This window comes from Takifugu flavidus, chromosome 22 (assembly GCF_003711565.1).
Source record: "Takifugu flavidus isolate HTHZ2018 chromosome 22, ASM371156v2, whole genome shotgun sequence".
Taxonomy (NCBI): domain Eukaryota; kingdom Metazoa; phylum Chordata; class Actinopteri; order Tetraodontiformes; family Tetraodontidae; genus Takifugu; species Takifugu flavidus.
Window position 1 is genome coordinate 2,495,303 of NC_079541.1, and position 20,298 is coordinate 2,515,600.

The following is a 20,298-nucleotide window of genomic DNA, read 5'->3' on the forward strand; positions in this document are numbered from 1 at the left end:
GACGGAGACACACCGCATGATTATTCTGCAGATTGAGCAGAAACCTCTGAGTCTGACTTTTTTTTTTTTTTTCTCAACTACCCCCCCCTCCCATCCATCACCCTGCTGCTTGCCCTCCGTCTCCTCCCCCATATCTTTTTGCACTCAGCTAGACATCCGCCCACCTCCTCAACCCCCCACTGTAAATTTATCTTCAGACTACCTGACTTTCATGCAACTCCGCCCAGTTTAGAGCAGCGAGACGGGGATGGTGGTGGTGGTGGTGGTGGGGGGGGGGGGTTGGTCACATTTGATGACACTCCCTCCCAGCGGTGGCATTTAATCAATGGAAATCTTATTTTGGAGATGAGCAGAGAGGAAGTTGTTTTTTTTCCATGAGCTGCTCTGTAATAGAATAACACAGCCGGAAAGCCTGGTGCCCCATCGCCGGGGATTCCGCAGTCGGAGGTGATCGAGTTGTTGGAAGATGAGTTCTGAAAACAGCTCAGGCTGTGCTGGTGGAGGGGTGGGGGGGGGGGGTTGGTCACATTTGATGACACTCCCTCCCAGCGGTGGCATTTAATCAATGGAAATCTTATTTTGGAGATGAGCAGAGAGGAAGTTGTTTTTTTTCCATGAGCTGCTCTGTAATAGAATAACACAGCCGGAAAGCCTGGTGCCCCATCGCCGGGGATTCCGCAGTCGGAGGTGATCGAGTTGTTGGAAGATGAGTTCTGAAAACAGCTCAGGCTGTGCTGGTGGAGGGGTGGGGGGGGGGGGGGGGTCGCCTCTAACTCATTTACATGCATGTTGTAACACACCGACGAATGCAGAATTCTGTAATTCTCATGAAAGCGTGTCTGTCTGTCTACTACAGTATCATTCTGAGCCAAACTCTACAAAATGAAATGAGTAATTACGATATATTTACCTAGCTAAACTCGTAATAACCCCCATAAAATAATAGCAAAAATTTTCAGTTATGTCTGATATTTTCTCTGTAATTGAAATTCAGAGTGAAGTGTTGGAAGGTTCATCCGAGCAGGGACAGTTTGGCTATTTCTTTATTTAAAAATAGATTTGAAAGTAGTTTAACGAGGGGAATCATGATTAAAGATCAGGATCTGTCCCGTTGAAATAACAAACTAATCAATTCTGGGAAGCTGGGAAAGCAGTGCATCAATATTGTTGACAGTCAGTGTGAAACAGGAAGTTCATAGAGGACTTTTTATTATCTTTCTGTCATGTTTCTGGCAGGTTGCTGAATAAAAACGCAGTCCCTCGCTGGGTTTTCATACGATTCCATAAATTTCAGATACTTCACGTGCGTCACATACTGATGACTTCAAGGAGAAGGTGAAATATGAACATAAAAAGAACACCGGCTCTAAATAAAACGCTTAAAGATCAGGATCTGTTCCTCGATTGTGAATTATTGATCAAGTCTTCAAACACACCAGGAACTACAAATTTAGGTTTGATCCTCCAAAATTATTGGTAAATACTGTATAATATTTACCAATACAACTACCAAAGCTACCATGGAAATATGAGCTCTCTTGCACCTACTGACATTAGCAGCATTAGCATGCTGAATGCTACTCTTCAGAATAAATCCATTTATTCACGCATAATTAAATTTCCCACAGCCTAATGTGGCTTTTAAAGTAACCATCTGCTGGGTGGCGGTTAATACTGGGATGGGTGGGTTAACCGCTCACCTGGATGGACCGATGGTGGTGCTGGGACAGATGGCAGGAAGGGAGGGTGGAGTCTGAAAACTGGGCCGCCGAGGCTATTTCTGTTGCGGCTCTAGATCCCGGCACCGCAGACCCGACACGTACAAAGAGAGGCGCCTAGCCTGTGTGTGTGCACCCGTCCTGGAGCCAGAATCAATACAACAAAGGTCAGCGCCATTTCAATCAGAGGCGGGTCGGTTCTCTCTGTTTACTGTACTGTTCAGCAAAGCCCCCCAAACACCCTCCCATGTGACACTGGAGCAACCGGAAGGTGATGCCGCGCCCGTCTTTACCACCCCAGAATTTTAAAGAGCCCTCGCGGGATCGAGACGACACCGATACGCAGCGATACCGGCGACCGGCTGGAGTCGGGTTCTGCTGGTCGCATGTCTGGCCGACAGTGATGGAGGGGGTGGGAACATCTGCTGGGTTAATCTGCGAGGCCAGACGTTTCTCCTCCATCTCCTCTTCCCTCTGAAGTTGCGACTCCCGAGGACGCGGCTCGAATGTCAGGCCCGGGCACTAAATCTCGCACGCGGCAGCGCGCCGGTGCAAATCCCTGGGTGTCGACCATCTGTGTGCGCCGCCGTCCAATTGCCGTGTCATCATCATTATCATCAGTCAGAGCTGTGAAGTTGTCTCAGTGTGAGTTTGTGTGTGTTTGCGGCCGATAACGGGGCACACGCGGTCATTTATTTTACCTTTTACCTCTTTATTAGCATTTTTGTTAGCTTAAAAGTAAGAATCTGCTTTCTGATCTATCTTAATTGTTTGAAACAGCGTTTTACAGGAGCTAGCATCCTTCCTAAGGTCAGGAACAAGGTCAAGAGCAATGCAGGTGTGTTACCTTCATCCAGACGGCGTTGGTAGCCTGGAGGAGCGCTACGTATCAGTAAACACCCATAAACGCGACACCAGATCCGAAGCCGACCAAATTAACTGGTGAAAACAGGGTGATTCGAGCCGCAAAGTTGGATTTATTAGCGAGAAAATAAATTGTCGACCTTTCGCAAGCGTTGCGCTACAGTAGAGCGCAGTTGTGCAAAACCTTTGTCCACACGTCTGAGAAAGCTCCTGATTAATGGTGCCAACAAAGTGTGGTCGGTAAACCCCCCCCCGTGAAAAACTGGCAGGCTGCAGACAGATGTGCTCAACATGCAGCATTGGGTTCAGTGTTGCGTCCAATAAAAAAAGAGATTAGCCTTTCATAAAAGGTCTCTTTTAAAGGCTCATCAAAGGGAGCAAATATGCAGTCAGGAGGGAATAAAAAGAATCTGCAGCACAGCAGGGGCAGATAGCGAGGTTAGCATGCAGACTGAATAGCACTGCAAGTATTCCTGAACGCATGTTACAGCTTTGAGGATTCTGTTCTTGAGCCTGGTCCCGCTCAAGGTTTCTCCCTGACCCAACGCCCGAATAAAAGGGAGTGTTTCCAGCCTGTGGGTTTATGTGTAGCACCTGATGACATTCTGGACTATGGGAGAAGCTGAGTAGAGAGAGAGAGACACAGAGACACAGAGAGAGAGAGACAGAGAGACATAGAGAGAGAGAGAGAGAGAGAGAGAGTCGGGGCTCCAGAACAGTTTCCGTCTTTTTCTTCCCTCAGATGGGTGATGCAGTTCCAGGATGTTCCATTCATCTACCTCCCAGTCCGGGACACCTCCACATTCACGTGTGCTCCCCCTGTGGAGGGCTACGCGCCGTGACGCCTTATCTGTGAGTTTTATTATTCGTTTCTACAGGCCTGAAGGGCGACAATAATCAAATCCTTGATTTTCTTTTACAATGTTTCTTATGTAGATATTATTTATCTTCCTGGCCAGCGGCTCTCCGACGCCACCCTCCTACTTTTCCCTCCATTTTTATGTAAATATTTCAGTCCTCGAAGTCATCAGCATGTGAGCCACCTGAAGTCGCTGAAATATATCGCATCACATAAAAACCCAGAGCGGGACCACATTTTTATCCAACGAGCTGCCAGAAACGCGTCGGAACTTCAATAAAACCTCCACGATATACTTCCGATCTCCCACTGACTGTCAACGACTGACAGACTGTTTAACTGTCTGTACGCATGAGTGTCACCTGTGTCTTTATCCAACCTGAGGCTGTGATGACCTTTTACGAGGGCGGACAGGCCGAACCGGCGAAACTGGGCGATGTGTTCCTCTAAAAGGGAAGAAGAACCACAAACTTCCAGACCAGAAACAGGCGGTCTTGGAAAACTCTGTCCTGCCTGGAGGTTCTTTTCCTCAGAAGCAACAGAAGCAGCAACAGTCGAAACCTCTCCGACAACGATAAAGCCGTCACGACACTTTAAGGGAAATGAAAGAGCCTCTCGAGACAACAAAGAAACATTCCCGGCTAAATTAAGAGCCAGTAAAGCCGCTACTTCACTGTGATTACGCCGAGTTTCCCAAGTCAGCGGCGATGATGGTGGAGACGAGCGGATTTGTGCTGCCATGCCAGAAACGGAAGATCTGAAAACCAGGAACGGAAAATAAAGTTCGGGATGTTCCGTCGGGCGTCCTCTCGGATACTGAAGGAGAAACGAAGCCGAGTGTAGCCGGTGAGGAGGTGACAGCTGCTTTTAATGGGCTTCTCAGATGAATAACTAAGGTCCCAGGCGCACCGCCGCTAATTAGCTTGATTCGCCGGCTAGGCTGCGGTTTGTTGTTTTTCTGTTTTCCTCCTAGCTTGTGTTGGCGTCCACTCTTCACGCCCATATAAGGACGTCCCTCGAGTCACAAACGCTGTTTCTTCTCTTCTCGGCGCAAAGAGGGAAAATAGAGCAAGAAGAGCTAAAGTTAAAAGTTGGGAACAAACGGTGGAGGGATTCGTCCTCACAAAGGTCACCTTGGGACGCCTGAGAGCCGGGGGGGGGGGGGCGTTTGGGAACTTCATCAATCATTTAGCTTAAATGCTAGAAAAGCTGTAAGGGCTACCTCATGCCTGGGTTCAATAAAATTCATCAGTTTTGTCTAAAAGCACCCTGGGAAAAAAGAAATCGATATTTGGGCCGTAGCAGATTGGCAATGGTTAAAAAGCGGGATGATCAATAATGTAATAACCTTGACGGTAACCATCGCACACTTAAAGACGTTCCTTCACATCCTGGGCGACCGCCCACGATATCAGGTACGACAAAATCGTTCCCCCTGGTAAAATCGGGCTGCGCGAGGCCCCGCCCCCTCCAGTGTGACGACTCCCTTCGGGGAAATATGGCAGCTACTGTCGGAGTGATGCCACCAGCACGGGCGAGCGGTGGTTGTATCGCTCCTCGAAAACCAACTCCCTTAATCCGAAACTAATTTCATGATGAGAACTCGTGCGATCAGAAACATGCTAACACCCTTAGCATTGTCAGATTTCCGACCGGCCAGTGTGCTACTGAAGGACGACCAATCACAGCCTGGTCTTGTGATCTTTATCTCCAAGACACGAGCTCCTCTCTCATGAATCGTGATCATGTAGACACACACATTTGCACTACTATCTTTGTGAGGACTCTCCATGACACACTCTGCTAACAAGAACATCACAACTAAAGACCTGAACCTGAATCCAACGCTAACCTCGATGAGCCTGAACATGGTGTTGGGAGTTGGGACCCCCCCAAATGTCCATGTTTGATGGATGAGTCAACGAGGAGCCGGACTGTCGGCCGCCACCTTCAGCGCCGTCGTCAATAAGTGGCGAGTTGGACCCGCTCGGAGTTTAACTTTCAGAGAAGACCGAGTGGACGTTTCAGAGCCGGAGACGCAGCTCAGACGAGTTCTCCGCAGCTCTCTGGAACATGGCGGCAATCAGAGCCGAGGAGGACAGAAGATGGACGGCTGGGTCGGGCTGATATGACTGCGGGGCAGGAAAGGGGCAGATAAGCCAGACGGACGAGCTTCCACCGAGCCAAGTGATGACGAGGAAGGTTTCTTCCTCTCAAAGGGGGTTTTTCAGGGTGTCTGGTGTTGGCCAAAGATCCGAGAGAAAATTCTGTTTGCAACAAACCTTTATGAAAAAAATGTCCTCACTTTCCAGGTAAAACATATATCACCTCTGCAAGGACACACACACACACACAACACACACACACACACACCACACACACACCACACACACACCACACACACACACACACACACACACACACACACACACACACACACACACACACACGGGTCGGGGCCTTTTTGGTGTGAATCCGTCGAGAGGCGTCAGAACGTTTCCTTCCGCTGACGGCGGAGTTTCGCCTCCATTCGCTGCATAAAAGGAAAAACTGCCTATTTCCCTCTGACTGATGTCAGCGCCGGCCCGGAGCCCGACCGCAGCGCTATGGGTCGGACAAAAGGAGAACGTGGAGCTGCTGACGTGGGTTAAAGAACAAACAGATTTGTCAGATTTTCCAGCGAGGGTTTTTTTGTTTTCCGACATGATCAAGACAAACGGCTCTGAGGAGGAAGCGAATGCGCGTCTGAACGAGTTAGAGCTACGTCCTTATCAACCAGAAAGCTGCGCTTAAGCTAACGAACCGGCCGGCCATTAGCTAATGTGACATCCTTCAACTTTTCTGACTTTGTTCGACTCCATTTCTAACGTCCACCGTCATCACTTGGCTCGGTGGAAGCTCGTCCGTCTGGCTTATCTGCCCCTTTCCTGCCCCGCAGTCATATCGGCCCGACCCGGACGTCCATCTTCTGTCTGGAGAACTCGTCTGAGCGACGTCTCCGGCTCCGAAACGTCCACTCGGTCTTCTCTGAAAGTTAAACTCCGAGAGGGTCCAACTCGCCACTTATTGACGACGGCTCCTCGTTGAACGACGCGTCAAAGGCTGACAGATGCCGGCGGTTTGAGAGGGTGAACATGAGCCGCCATCATCAGATGTGAAATATCAATGAAAGAAATGATTTTAAAAGCCTGGACGCCGACGATTGTGCAGGCGCGACGTGCTAGCAATCATTTCTATTCACATGTGTTTGTGCCACTTTGAAGACCAGTCAAAAAAAAGAAGTAGCTAGCTAAGCCGATAAGTCGTCCTCTCTCTCGGTACGCTCAAGTCTTTGTAGCCTTTTCTGATTTTTTTTGGACTTGCTGGGTTTACGAAGCTCGGCTTGAGCAACAGTGTAGCCACTAGCATGCTAGCAGCACAAATGTCAATGCGTAATTTCTGCTTTGCTCCGCCTCGCTTAGCGTATGAGTTGGCTAGTGTTAGCCCTGTGTGTTAGATTGATAACGCACACAAGGAAAATGTGATTTACCTGGAATGAATTCCGGAGATATTTCAGTAAAAGCTGCACTTTCGCTTTGACACAGAAATAACGGACGTGTTTATTCTGTGCAGCAATCGGACGAGAAAATTCCTTTGACACAAAAGCAACAACTGAATATCAACCCTTATTTGTTTTTACAACTTCTGGCCATCGGTCGTGACCCTAAAATCTCCCCCTAAAATTCTACGGTGTGCTGCTTTGAGGAGTTAGCATTAGCTCTACCTGCAGCTGCTACAGTAAAACAAAGTAAACCTTCGAGATTTCCCCGGTGAAAGACAACTAAATAGCTCACACTTAAAATGACTGAACCGAGGATCTGCATTTTAAATAATCCCTGCAAATTGCTTTTAGCTTAGTGGCTGTTAGCTTAGCCAAGAAAAGTTCGATGCTTTTGAAGTTTGCAGCCTTTAGCAGTGAGGACAAACCTGCAGGTTTAATGATGTTATTGCGCCTCTGAAAAGTGAGCTGAAGGCCGACGCCTCATATAGGTCCAGCTGCCCCGTAATTACCGACACCTTCATGACGTATAATTATGTCGGCTAGCTCCTGCGACAGAGCAAAGTGTGCAGATTGATGCTGTGCAAACTTGTACAGTTATTTAGGTCCGGAACGTTCCCGCCTGTGGACTGCTGGGAAAAGCTACAACACTCTCTTCGCGCATGCTAACTCCATATGGAAAGTGGGCAGTTTGCTACATCACACAAGGCTGAGCTCGTTAGAATAAATGCTAATGTTAAGCGCTACCCTGGAGCTAGGGTTCTTTATGCTGCTGTGTAGATATTCTAAGGACAATTTTATCAAAACCTGGAACGAAAATGATGGAAACGCCAAGCGAGTGAGCAGCGGCGTCCAGTTCCGGTACTCGGAAACACCGGGACACTTCATAATTCAAGCCGGGGAAAGAAACGGGAGATTCAATTAATGCAAATTCCGCGCAGCGATACTGTCGCGTGTTGTTTTACTGAGCATACGCCGCGATATAATGAGTGCTAGCATGCCGCAGCATATATGAATTTTTGATGAGATTCAGATGAATGTACCCGCCGAGAAGACCAAAAAAAAACCCCTGACTTTCCCAAGTCGCACCGGCCAATTTGTGTTTCCCTGCAGCACAAAAGAAGTTAATTACATGACCTGCGCGCTCACGTGCACGTTCCCTTTCTTATTTTAATTTTGTTTTTTGATCGGTTTGTTTTTGTGATGTTTGTTAGCGTCCCGGCGGGGACGAGTGCTATCTCTTCCGCGTAGGTAATTATGGGTAATGTAGGTTGGCAGAGGAGCGCACGAGCTGTAACAGGATTACGCTATGTATGTACATCACACAAAGCAGCACGCACGTGCACGAGGGGGATCCTTTCAGGGGAGGAAACGCACGCCAACAATCAGTCGGCAGATTCCTTTGTTGCCATGTCAACAACCGGTTGAAGTAAAAATCTCCATCAGCGATCCGCAGGAGCCCGTTAGCGCCAGGCGTAAAAGCGCACGTTAAATTAGACACTTCACAGCGCGCACGTTTGCGTGTCGTTTGATGTGTTTGCGTTTCCATCCAGCCTTTCCCAGAGAGATGGTGGAGGGACTGATGCAGCGGTGCACATGCGGAGGAAACTGGAGTGGAAACACTTTAGCAAGAATCTTTTTTTATATGCTAACAAGGTCTTTTCTGTCCGTGAGCGCTGGTGTCGTGGAAACATGTGACATTTCCACCCACATTTGGGGGATTAAGAGGTCAAGAGAGCCAGAAATCCGGAATTGCCTTCTGGTGCAGCTTTAGCGATACTTAGCATAGCTGGCAGTCAAGCGCTAATCGGCTAATATACGAGAATGTGAGGTAATATTAGCAGCAGCGTCACGGTGGGCACCAATGTGAGTTTGAGCACAACGTGATTGTGTAAACAGAGAGAAGAAGAAATATTCACTTAAAAAGTCATAAATATTAAAAAACCCTGAACGGGAGTCCGGGATCCGCCCAAGAAATCCGTGAAGATTCCACATCAACACAACAAAACCATGCTGGAAAATCCCCGATGTCGTCCGCGCACGTCACCCTCTCGAGCTAGCCAACCGCTAGCTTTAGCTAAAACACTGAAACTTCATAGAAGTCTTTAATCCCACAGAACTTTTTTACACAAACATCAGAGAGCAAATCCTGAAGCCGCCATATAGGCCCACGCGGATCCTCCCGCCCCCTCAGACACTCGGGTTCGGGAACCCGTGGGCAGCCTCGCGGGGCGACGCGGCGCTCCCCAGGCATAAATCACACGCCCACACCAGCGTCCTGCTCATCTCCACCTTCTCATCCCTCCGTGGTCTCGTTTACGTCCCCTCCCCCGCCATCCCGCAGCTCCCATTTTCCCTCCTTCCTCTCGCCCAGCTGCGTTCCCACCGCGGTCGATCCTTCTCCGTCACGCCGCCGCCGCCGCGGTCGCTAAAACTCCGGTTATTATTCGCCGCTAATAAGACTCGCAGGCGGAGAGGTCAAGAGGTGAAAAGGAAGCGAGTGATGAAGAGCCGGAACGCTTTTTTTTTTTTTTTATTGCGGCTTTTCATCATCGTCAGACGATTATTTAGGAGGAATTACCTGCAAACGAGGAGGCAGTTGTGGGCACCAGCGCGCGCCGGTCCCCGTGTGCACACGTGGGGCCTTAATTTCAGCCTCACTATCTAATTACTTAAATTGTGCTTACAGGTCTTATTGTGCCCGCGTTCCCTCGGAGATCCGCACTCCGTCTTCCTGCCGCCTGCTGCATTAGCAGCAGAAATAAGCACATTAGGCGATTCTGTGCTCCGTAATAACGGCTGCACCTGAGGGACGCTTCCCACTTTAAGAGGAAAGAGGAAAAAAACGGCTGGACGGAGAAAAGAGGCAGCTTTTCTAACCCAGTTGCTCCCCGTCCACCGGGAGGGACGGTGTTCAGAGGAAGGGGTGTTGTTTTGGTGCCCCTCCCCCCCCCCAACCCCTGATTGCTCCGTGCTTTGACAATTATTAGGAGACGGACGCGTCACCTCTTCCAGGAAATCGGCTTTCTCGCCAATCATCGGGTCAGATTGCTTCGTGCCACCGGAGACAGAAGTGTCTTTAAAGAATATTGGGGTATTTAAGGGGACCAGAGTGGCCTCTGAGACAGCTGGACACACTTTTATGGCGGCTTTTACGTGAGAAATTTCACTCAAAAGCCATCTCGGTACATTATTTGTCCGGGAAAACCATCTCCATGCCAAAGATGAGCCAAAATCCATAAAGCTGTCGTGATGCTAACACCCATAGCTACGTCAAAACTTTGGCTCACTTTCACAAACGCGCCACAACACGTGTGAATCTCGTTAGCATCTCTGTCATTCAGGGACGCTAATGTTGCGTCGATGCATTTGTGTCCTGAAGGAAAGATACCGAGACGGATTTAAACTCACATTTGAATTTTAGGCTGCATTAGTTATATATAAATGTTGTTATTGTCATAAAAAGGGAAAGAAGAAGAAAATAATACTGGCGCTGCCAAAGCTGCAGGAAACAACAAACACAGCTAAGATATGCTAATGAGCGGTTTTCACACAAGAAATTTGGAGTCAAAATTGAGCAAATAGAAGAAAAAAAGAAGGAAAAAGTGGTGCATAAATACACAGATTAAGACCAGAGAAGGTTCTCGTTGGGAAAAACATTCCCTGGAATAGTCAGACAACATGTTCCCGACTGTTAGCACAGCTAATAACGCAGCTATTTCCGTTCCCACGCAGCTCATAAAGGCTACGGTTCTGGCATCACGTCTCAGTGTAAGTTTAAGTTGAATACTAGATAAGCACATGTAAGCTAGGTGCTACGATTAGCATTTGGTCAGAGCATCAGATGGCTGTTTAATGTGTCGTCTCTGTGGTTACGGATGGACGCTTTCCCAGTTTTCCTTCAATCGAGGCAAATCTGGGGGAAAATGTTTGTGTCATTTAGTTTAAAAAGGAATCCGGATGTCAAAAATTGGACCGTTTCAGGAGCCAGATGACTGAAATCACTGGGGAAAAGTAACAGTCAGGACTGGAAAAAGGGCTGTTTCGTGCACGTCTCTCGGGATCGTCTTCCCATTGTGAGTCTTACTTTTGGCTTCCAAACAGGTGCAAATTTTGGATTCACTTTCCTTTTTTCAGCTAAATGACACAAAACATTTTTGTCCAGATTTGCCTTGATTGAAAGATTAAACATCCGACGCTCCGACCTCGTGCTAATCTTGTCACCTAGCTTACGCAGGCATAACTTTCCCCTTCATGAATGGCTTTAATGACCATTTAACCTGATGCTGAAAGTGTAGCTTTTATGAGTTCTGTGAGGAATTCTGTGGCTCCTTTATTAGCCGTGCTAGCAGCAAGAACACTAAGAATATGTTGTTACACATATTAGCAGATTAAAAAAGAAGCTAAAGCCAAACAGCACCACTGTGGTCGCACACAGACGGCATTTCAAGTCACTTAAAGTGCATTTTCATCACCAATCGCCTGTAAATTTGCCTTTTTATGAGCCATCATAAACAAAACAAACATTTGCCGACATGAAATAGACTCACATCTTTTATATTTCACCCGCACTTAGAGCGACAACATGCAGGAATGCGTTGAAGGGCCACATATTAGCGGGGGACCTCCACTTCATTAGCGCTGGTGAGGGCCTATTTAGGTGGGCTGGAGCATTCCAACATGTCTGCGCGACTAATGAGGCGGAACGGCGGGAACGTGTGAAGAGCGCCGCGTTTGTTTGTGGTGTAATCACCGCTCCCTGGGCAATGACACAAAACTGGGGGGGGATGACGGAGGGATGGCGACGTGTGAGGCGGGAATCTGGGAGCCCAGGCCGTCAAGTGTGTGTGTGTGTGGTTCGCCCGTCTTCCTGGTATTTGGCTCCTCTGGAGACCTGGAACGTCTTTACCGTGTGATGATTTTTATGATTCTTTGACTTTAGTTTGTTCCCATGGAAACCACGTTCGATATTTCAAGCTTCCCTCTGTGATTCAGGCGTCTATCTGGATGACAGACGTGCACTGGCTAAGATGTCGGGTGTGTGTGTCGATGTGTGTGTGTGTGTGTGTGTGTGTGGGGGGGGGGGGCAACTATCTGATCAGGCAGTCAGCACATGTGCAAATGCTGATAAATGAGCATCACTTCCTCTGCTTCCCGCTCAGCTGATCACCACCTTGCATCTGTCCGTTAGAACCCAGCAGCAGCTGTTAATACGTGTGTGTGTGTGTGTGTGTGTGTGTGTGTGTGTGTGTCTTTATCCCGTATCCCCTCCTCAGAGGGTGCAGAGCTCCGCTCCCTGTGTGATCATCAAGGGCATCGCTGCCAACGTACCAACATGCTACGAGCTTTGGCGGATGTAGACGCCGGGTGGTCCTCGGCTGGAAGTAGATCTGTACACAAGACACTCCTGACGGAGGCCCTTTAACGCATCCGTGCAGGGAAAACCGGGGTAGGGAAGGGTTAACTCGGCAGATGACAAATGGCCGTAAAGAGCCGGGTGTCTCGAACAATCAATGCTCGTTAGCCTGTTAGCAGGCTACTGACGAGACGCGCACCTTCAGAGATAAAAACAGCGTTTCAAGTGTTTCCAACGGCGCTCGACCGGAGCGGAAGACTCACAGCTGTTTTCACACGCGCTTGTTAGAACACACAGGATCCGCAGGATCCGGACAAATGAGCTGAAGGTGAAAAGGCTCCTTCATCTCCGTCCGTCTTCTGGGGTGAGACGCCTCCCATTTGGATCCCCAAACATCTTTGCTAATGTGATCAGTCTGATACTTAAGAACCAACCTGCTGTCTCTGAGGGATCTACTGCAGAAGCAGAAGAGGGTCGATAGGTCAGGCTAGCTTAGATGCTAAAGCATGAGCCGTGCACTCCATCAGCAGGCTGTTTACAACTCCACGCACCTTCCAAGAGCCTTGCGGACGCAGACCAGGCCTGGCCTCAACCCTCTCACACCGTTACTTTAAGGCGCCCTGGCATGAATTAGCAACAAATTAGCATCTTTTCCAGGAAACATGGACACGCCTAAGGTTTTAAAGACGAGTCCTGAGGTGTTGACTTGGCCTGAATCTGAATATTATCTGCGCGTGTTTCGGTTGTAGCTCACAGCAGTGACACAGGAACCCAGCTCTCATTAGCTTTCTGTTCAACCGCGGCGCGACTCTGACGCGCCGCCCACACACGAGAATGTGGCGTCCTCATAATCCGTGAAGAGCCGCTGTACAAGTGCCGAAATCCGTCCAAAAGCTAAAGTTCCTGTAGCGAGCGAGACTTTCAGGTTACTGAAGTCGTTCCATCATAGAGCCGTGGTCCCGAGCCTTCAACTACAACTGGAGCTTTACCTCCTCCTGAGGATTCACACAATGATACGCGGGTTAAATATAAATGACATTTCTGACGTGTTAGCCGCGGGCAAGGCTAGTTTGCCCTGGGCATCAAAACTACCAGCTTTATTAGGATTAAATACGTGGAAACCCAGGGAATCATGCTGAAACACACATGTACGACATCTTGGGAGTGTATTGTTTGGCTGAGAAACGAAGATGCTACTGCTAACTTTTCTTTTTTTAACTTACACTATCAACTCAAATGTGCTCCTTGATTAAAAAGGATGACTTTTGCATACATTGACTCCGTACCTGCTGCTGCAGATGCAACTATTTCGCAGTATTTCACCAGAATCGCACACAGCCCGACGTCTGGCGATGCTGCAGGCAAATATATAAATGCAGGAAGCCGAAAGTGAACTCGGTTCCACTCTTATGTGGGAGGTTCCAGCAGAACCTTATCATGCCTCCATTTCTATTATCCAGAGGAGAATGTGAGCAGGCTTTGCAGCAGCCCCCACCCCTGTTTATTTACCTGTATAGAATATTTTAGATAGATTTTCTTTTTTTAAATAGAAGTCAGCACTGTGCTACCTGCCAAACTGTGGTGGAGCGAGGGAAGAGCAGAACAAACACAGCCTGTTTGTGTGATGCAGGAGTGTGATGGAAGCCAAATGACAACGTGCGTGTGTGTGTGTGTCCTCACATTCATTACATAGTGAGGTCCAAAGTCCTTGTCCTAACAGCAAAGTGAGGACACTGTTGTGGAGTGGGACCGTTTTGACTGGCGCACACAACGTCTGGACTTTTTGAGGGTTGAGGTTAGAATTTAGGTTTAGGTTGGGGTGAAGGAGTTAGTTGGGTGATTAGAAAAGGGGGATGGGTGATGGGTTATGTCTCCAAAGGTCCACACCAAGGTAGAGATACAAGGATGTGTGTGTGTGTGTGTATGGGGGGGGGGCTGGGGTGACATTCAATGACCTCGATGTACAAGGAATAATAAGCCATCTGCCTGCCATGGAATAACAAACATGAATGTTTATGTCACCTCAGAGGCACGATTCAAAAACTGAATATGGTTGCCATCGATTACGGGCTTTCAGTGGGTGGGGGTGGGGGTGGGGGTGGGGTGTGGGGGGGGGCACTCTCAGCAGTCGCCACAGAAGAAAACACAAGATGATATTCGTAACAGCAATGCAGCCGTTTAAATGTTATGCAGCCGAGAGGCTCGGAGGCCCCAAAAACAAATCTCTCCGGCTTTGTGCCGCGGCTCACCCGCGTGCTCAGCCATTAGCATAAGTGCTTCTAGGGCCATCACCTTTCAAAAGTGACTCACGTCAGGATGACCACTGCAAACTGGATTGCCACTTTGCTGAAGTGGGATAAATAGAGTGACGAGTTGCTTCATTTTATTTATTCTGCGGCGGCCTGAGAATAAAGACTCACTCACATTTTAAACGAAGCATCTATTCATCAGGACTAATATTAGCTTGAGCACTTTCTGGGATCGCCGTTCAGTTTGCCCCATTAGCATTGTTAACTCATGATTTAGCTTTATAATGTTGAGTTTTTTTGTGGACCACTTTATACTCTACACACAATAAAACTCCCATTTCCATACTGTTATCAAGCTAAACATAATTTCTCTATTAATTTGTCTGCATTGACTTTTGTCGAATAAATCCTTCCCTTCCGATGAGTGTTTTTAATAATCAATGTTTACCAGGACTACAGGAGGTACAACCAGGTAGTTCCACTGATTTAATTCAAGTGTAGGAGGCTTCAAACGTAGGAGTTCTCGTTTCAAGCATTTGCCTGAATTTCTTTACATTTTTAAGTCCAAAGCTGAAGCATTTTCTACATGTTTAAGGTAATTATTCTTGCAAATGCATGACGGACAAACACATAATTATTAAAAGCGATATTTGCCTGAAACGGTCCATCTACTTCCGACAAAACTTCACAAAAGTGTTTTTTTCAATTAGAGGTTCTGGATTTTTTTTTCCAACTGGATTAATTCAATGTGACATCCTTGAAGAACTTTTAATTTCTAGCACCGACTCATTTTAGAGCAAAAACTTATTAAACCGAGGCTGCGTTCTGACTGGTTTCACGCCGCTTAGGACAATTTGTTGGAGACCAAAGGAAACGGTGGGATTTTATTGGATTTTTCTCCCTCAATTAGTTCCTCTAAACACAGGGGAGTCATTGATCGTATAATTTGGAGATCCTGTATCATTGGGGCATCAACAGGACCCATGTGGAGGCTAATCAAATCGCCAGTCTCTTCGGGCAAGGCTAATGTTCTCTGGTATCAGTAATTCATTGTGAAACAGGATAATGATTAATGTGCGCATTGGTCTGCACATTATGGTTTGGTTTAATATGTTTTAGGCTCTTTTTTTGCATGGTAGTTAACTTAGTGTTTAAATTAGTGTTTTGAAAGTTTTAGAAAATGTCTTGGGTCCTTCTACCTAACGAGCTAGCTACCAAAAAAGATCAAATAAAATAAAGGCTTCTGTACCACTCCAGCAGATTCTGTCAGTATTGGGGGGCCGGCGGGCCGTCAGATAGCACTTGATAAGACAAGTTAAGGCTGCAAAGGTCACGATGTGGTGGCAGCGAAGGCAACGGCAGCCGAGTTCACTCCGTCTTTGAGGGGGGGTTGTTGAGAGTCACGGCCATAAATAAGGCGGCAGCAGATGCGGTTGCTGTGTCAGATCCACCATTTATGAAATTCATAGAAATATAGAAAAGCACATTTCTGTTTGAAGGACAAGACCCTTAATGCAGACTGACAGATTTACCATTTTAGCATTAGAGAGGCTCTTTAAACACTGGCGCCGGATTTACGTCGGATTTGTGCTCCTGGAATGACATTTGAGGGGTAATTCCTCGTAATTAAGTTTTGAATTCGATCGCCCTTTTTTCCCCACTTAATCTTGATGTCCCACATCGCAGCAAGGTCAAGAGTCGCCCCCGTGGGCCAATCCGAACACGAGCCCGTGCCTCCGTCTCGCCGTTCCCAACGATTCCCATTACGGCCTCGCTGTCACGGGTGAACGCTCGACTCCGATGAGTTACAGACAAAGTGAGGCGAGGAAACATTAGCAGCAGTCGGATGGACCGGATGCATAAAAATATTATAGAGTGATTTATGGCCCACATCCATCGGCAGTTCCAGGCAAACAGCTCTGTGTAAGCAGACGGCCCTTCCGGCATCCCTATCCAGCGTTCCCTTACGATGGCTGACAGGCAAAGACTATAAAGCCATAATCTCTCGGCATCAATCAAGAAGAAAGCGTTCCTGGGAGATACCGCCACTCACACACCTGCTTCCACACTCCGGTCCCACGCCACCACTCCGTTTCTCGCCACAGCGGACATAAAACCCTGAGATCAGAAACCCGGGAGCGAGATAAGGGATATCACGCCGCTGAATCTGGTCGGAACATTTTAGTTTCAGTCAAGGCGCTTTCAGGATAATGTTTACTGATAACTTTCATGGATGTTAAATTATTCAGAGGGAACAAAGAGCCCTCAGTGGAGTTGTGAGGACAAATTATTTCATAGCTATAGTCCCTCCCAAAAAAAAAAAATCACGTTAACAAAATTTTCAATGTTCATACCCAAACTCAAATACAGAGCTTTTGGGTGATCTCCCTTTGGCTTTTGGTGCTATGCTACATTCAAGGTCTTGATGCACGTGCCCGAAGACGGCAAATGCTGCCTTCATTTTTTTTTCATTTGGTAGCGTACGTCCTTGGTGCCGCTAGCGTTTTGGTTCATCATTAAATGAATGCCTTGTGAGGTGTCCCATCCTCGCTTGTGCACGCCTCTACTAATTAAGGACCTGTTGTTATGCTACAGTCTGTGAAAGGTTTTGACGTGGAGGCACTTGCTCCATCGGCAAATTCATCACATCAATTATATATGGTGATGCGACTTTAGCTGTGCTTACGCGGCGCTACATTTGACATCAGGTGAGTTGTGAACGTCAGCTTTATCCACGCGTGTAACTGATGAGCCGCGGAAACGTCAGCATTTGCCAGCCCATTTCAGGCTGATATGACATCAGTTAGCCTAAAGGTAGCTAGCATCTCTGTGAAATTGGCTCGAGATCAAGATCAGAGCAAATAAAAGCTAGTTTCCTTTCTAGAATAAGACTCGGGCCATCAGAATCGCCCACTTTACCTTGAGGACACTTGTCCCTCCTGTGCAGTGCTGCCTGATTAGCTATTATATTCGGCTGCCGTCTTTCGCCAAGGAGGAATTTTTGTGTGCATTTCCCGCACCGGCTAATCAGAACATTTGTTTTATTTCTGTGCTGCACCGGCCGTTTAATATCAAAGGTAGACGAACTTTAATGGGATCCAGCAATCAAACACATGTTCTAAACACGAACACCCGAGCAAGGCAGCGAGTTAAAAGTAGACACTCGAATCCTGGTCTCACCACAAGGTCACAGCCTGAAGGCAGCAGCAGTAACGACTGTCCGCCTCCCAGCCCCATTTAACTGACTGATGCTTTTTGACATGTCGGAGCTATTGAGCGAGTTAGCCCCTGGGAAGCTTCAATTAGGGCCTGGACTTAATGCAGGAGGGAACTTTTGAGACGGTCTGATAGGAGTCCGCAGCTACACTCCGATCAATAAGGAAAGGGTGGTTAAAGGCCTTTGTGCCGGAACCCATGGAGCTGCTGGCGGACGGCGGAGGCCAACTTTCAGGTGATACTGGATGCTAACTTGAGTTAGGATGCAGAGCCTTCTGCCAACACAGTCACAGAGTTCCTTGCGAGAGGAAAGTGACAGCTTCTCTTCTTGTGCCACGACCCCTTGAAAGTTTTCTCAACCGATAGCACGGCGGCGCTAACTCTGAGCTTCGTACACAAACACATCCTTTGAAATAAAAGAACGGAGCCATGAGTGACGTGGCCGCAGCACTATTTCACACCCCCTCTGACAGGTCCATTTCCTCACCCAGGCTCTGATATAACTGCTGCCGACACCTCGGATAGGGCCGCTCCGTGTCTGATTTATGGATAAGAAGTGTGCCGTCATAAACTCCCTCAGGGGTCAACCCTATTTGATTTTGTCAGGGGCAATTAAACAGCCCACCATCAGGCTCGCAAATGGTGATATGATGAACTGCGAAGGGGTAGTAATGACGACTCGTGTTTTTTATTATTATTATTTTTCTGCTCGACGATGCTTGGAATGATTAGAATGATTAGAAATAAAAAACTTTTCTTCGCATCCAGCAAATCCCAAACCGCCTGCTAAATGTTTTGTTTTTTTTCCCGCATACTTTACTGCCGACATATGCTGACGGGGCACTTGAAAAACAACTTTGGGCTGGGTAGACCTTGAGGTTGACTGTATATCATCCACCCCCCCTCCTCCATCCGCAGCACCCGCGCATCATTGTCTGGCCTGTACAAGTCAGGAGTGACAACAGAGGGTGACACCCAAAGGTCTCGCAGTTCAGCCGCCTGAAAATGTCAGCGGGCCGACTCTGACAGAATACCACACGGGGAGAGGGGAGGGGATGCGACAAAACAACAACCTTCAAGTGCCGCGGACACCTTTCTTTTCTCCTCACACACACGCAGAGTCACCCCGGACTCCAGACTCGAGTGTTCTGTGGAGGCCGATAATGTGATTACAGAGTTATTGGCATTAGCTGCAGGATAGCTACATTTTAAAGTGAAGTGCCAGCTGCCCGTGGTGTATGGTAATTTGGGGTTTGTAGTAGCTGCTAGCTCATTTGCATGCTAAAAGGGGCCTTGATGAGGTGGTTTCAGGTCATGTAGGTCTCCACCTGCCTATGCTACAAACACCTCAAACTAAAGACAGCCCCTATAGCCACCTGCTAGCCTAAATGCTTACTATATAATAAGATGGTTGGAATTTGCTCCCTCATTGGTGTGACTTGTGGAAAAGATCAATAAATGTAATATTACAGCGTTACACAGGTTGGAACTGATGTACCAATTTCCAGGCATTCATTTTGACATGTGTTTGCTGTAGCAGTGAACCGTGTGGTTACCGCGGCAACCGTAAAACGCTGCCATCGGAGGATGACTGTCACGTTAATCACCTGTTCATACTTTCAGTGGCGACACACAACGTGGGGGAGGGATGTGTTCTGGACGGATGTGAGGATGATCGCACCTTTCAGCGGGTGACAGGAGAAGGGTGAGGATGTCTCTCCTCATTAGAGCCGCCCCCGGTCCCCCGGCGTCGGTCGGTCCGCAGGCGGGGCTGCAGCTCCCCCGCGCTCTGCAATCAAAATTTCCTCATCTGCCGGAAGCGATTGGCCGTGCCCACCGCTATCACCTGGTGTGAACAGCGGAGATAAAGAAAGAGAGGAAGAAAGAAAAGATGGCGCTGTGATCATCGGTCTGGAGTCACAAACTGAATCTAAAGCACGTTTTCTCCACAAAGTCGACTCGTTTTAGGCTCTGAACTCTCCTCAAACCAGCGCACACCAGTGGAACAACAACATCCCACCGTGGCCTTAAAAGCGTTTCAATTAATTATGGCTTTAGGTCTCATTTGCATGTGTTTGACAGGTGCTGCATCATTTATTTCATCATCACGAGGCCCCAGAATCCCTCTAATTTGCTTTATTTCGCCGTAAAGAACCACATTTTCATTAATTGGCTTTGAAGATAGCGCCATTAATCACAAGTCCATTATGTACCAGAGGACGTGTCTGAGGCTCCACTTCGACTTTTTGAATTTATTTAATTTCCTACATTTTTTACTGAAATTATGACAAAAACAACTCCTGGGCTGTATCTGATCCACGTTAATGAGTAGCTTCACCCTCCTGGTGGCCGACACACAACATTGTACTTTTGCAGTGTTCTCACAAAATTAACCTTTTCCTAGTTTTGCTGTGTCATGCTACACATCTGACGTTAGCAAGATTAGCTCCTGTTCCACTGCTGGGGGGCTTTTATCATTTACTCAAGGTTTTAAATAG

General features: G+C 47.7%; 1 long non-coding RNA gene across 1 annotated transcript in view; it reads right to left on the bottom strand.

Annotated features, from left to right (window-relative positions):
- Window positions 1-19,703, bottom strand: part of LOC130519266 (uncharacterized) — a 39,152-nt gene extending 19,449 nt beyond the window's left edge. The window contains exon 1 of the long non-coding RNA XR_008948273.1: window positions 19,482-19,703. This is a non-coding gene — a long non-coding RNA (uncharacterized LOC130519266). The remainder of the gene's footprint in view (window positions 1-19,481) is intronic.
- Between the last annotated feature and the right edge of the window lie 595 nt (window positions 19,704-20,298).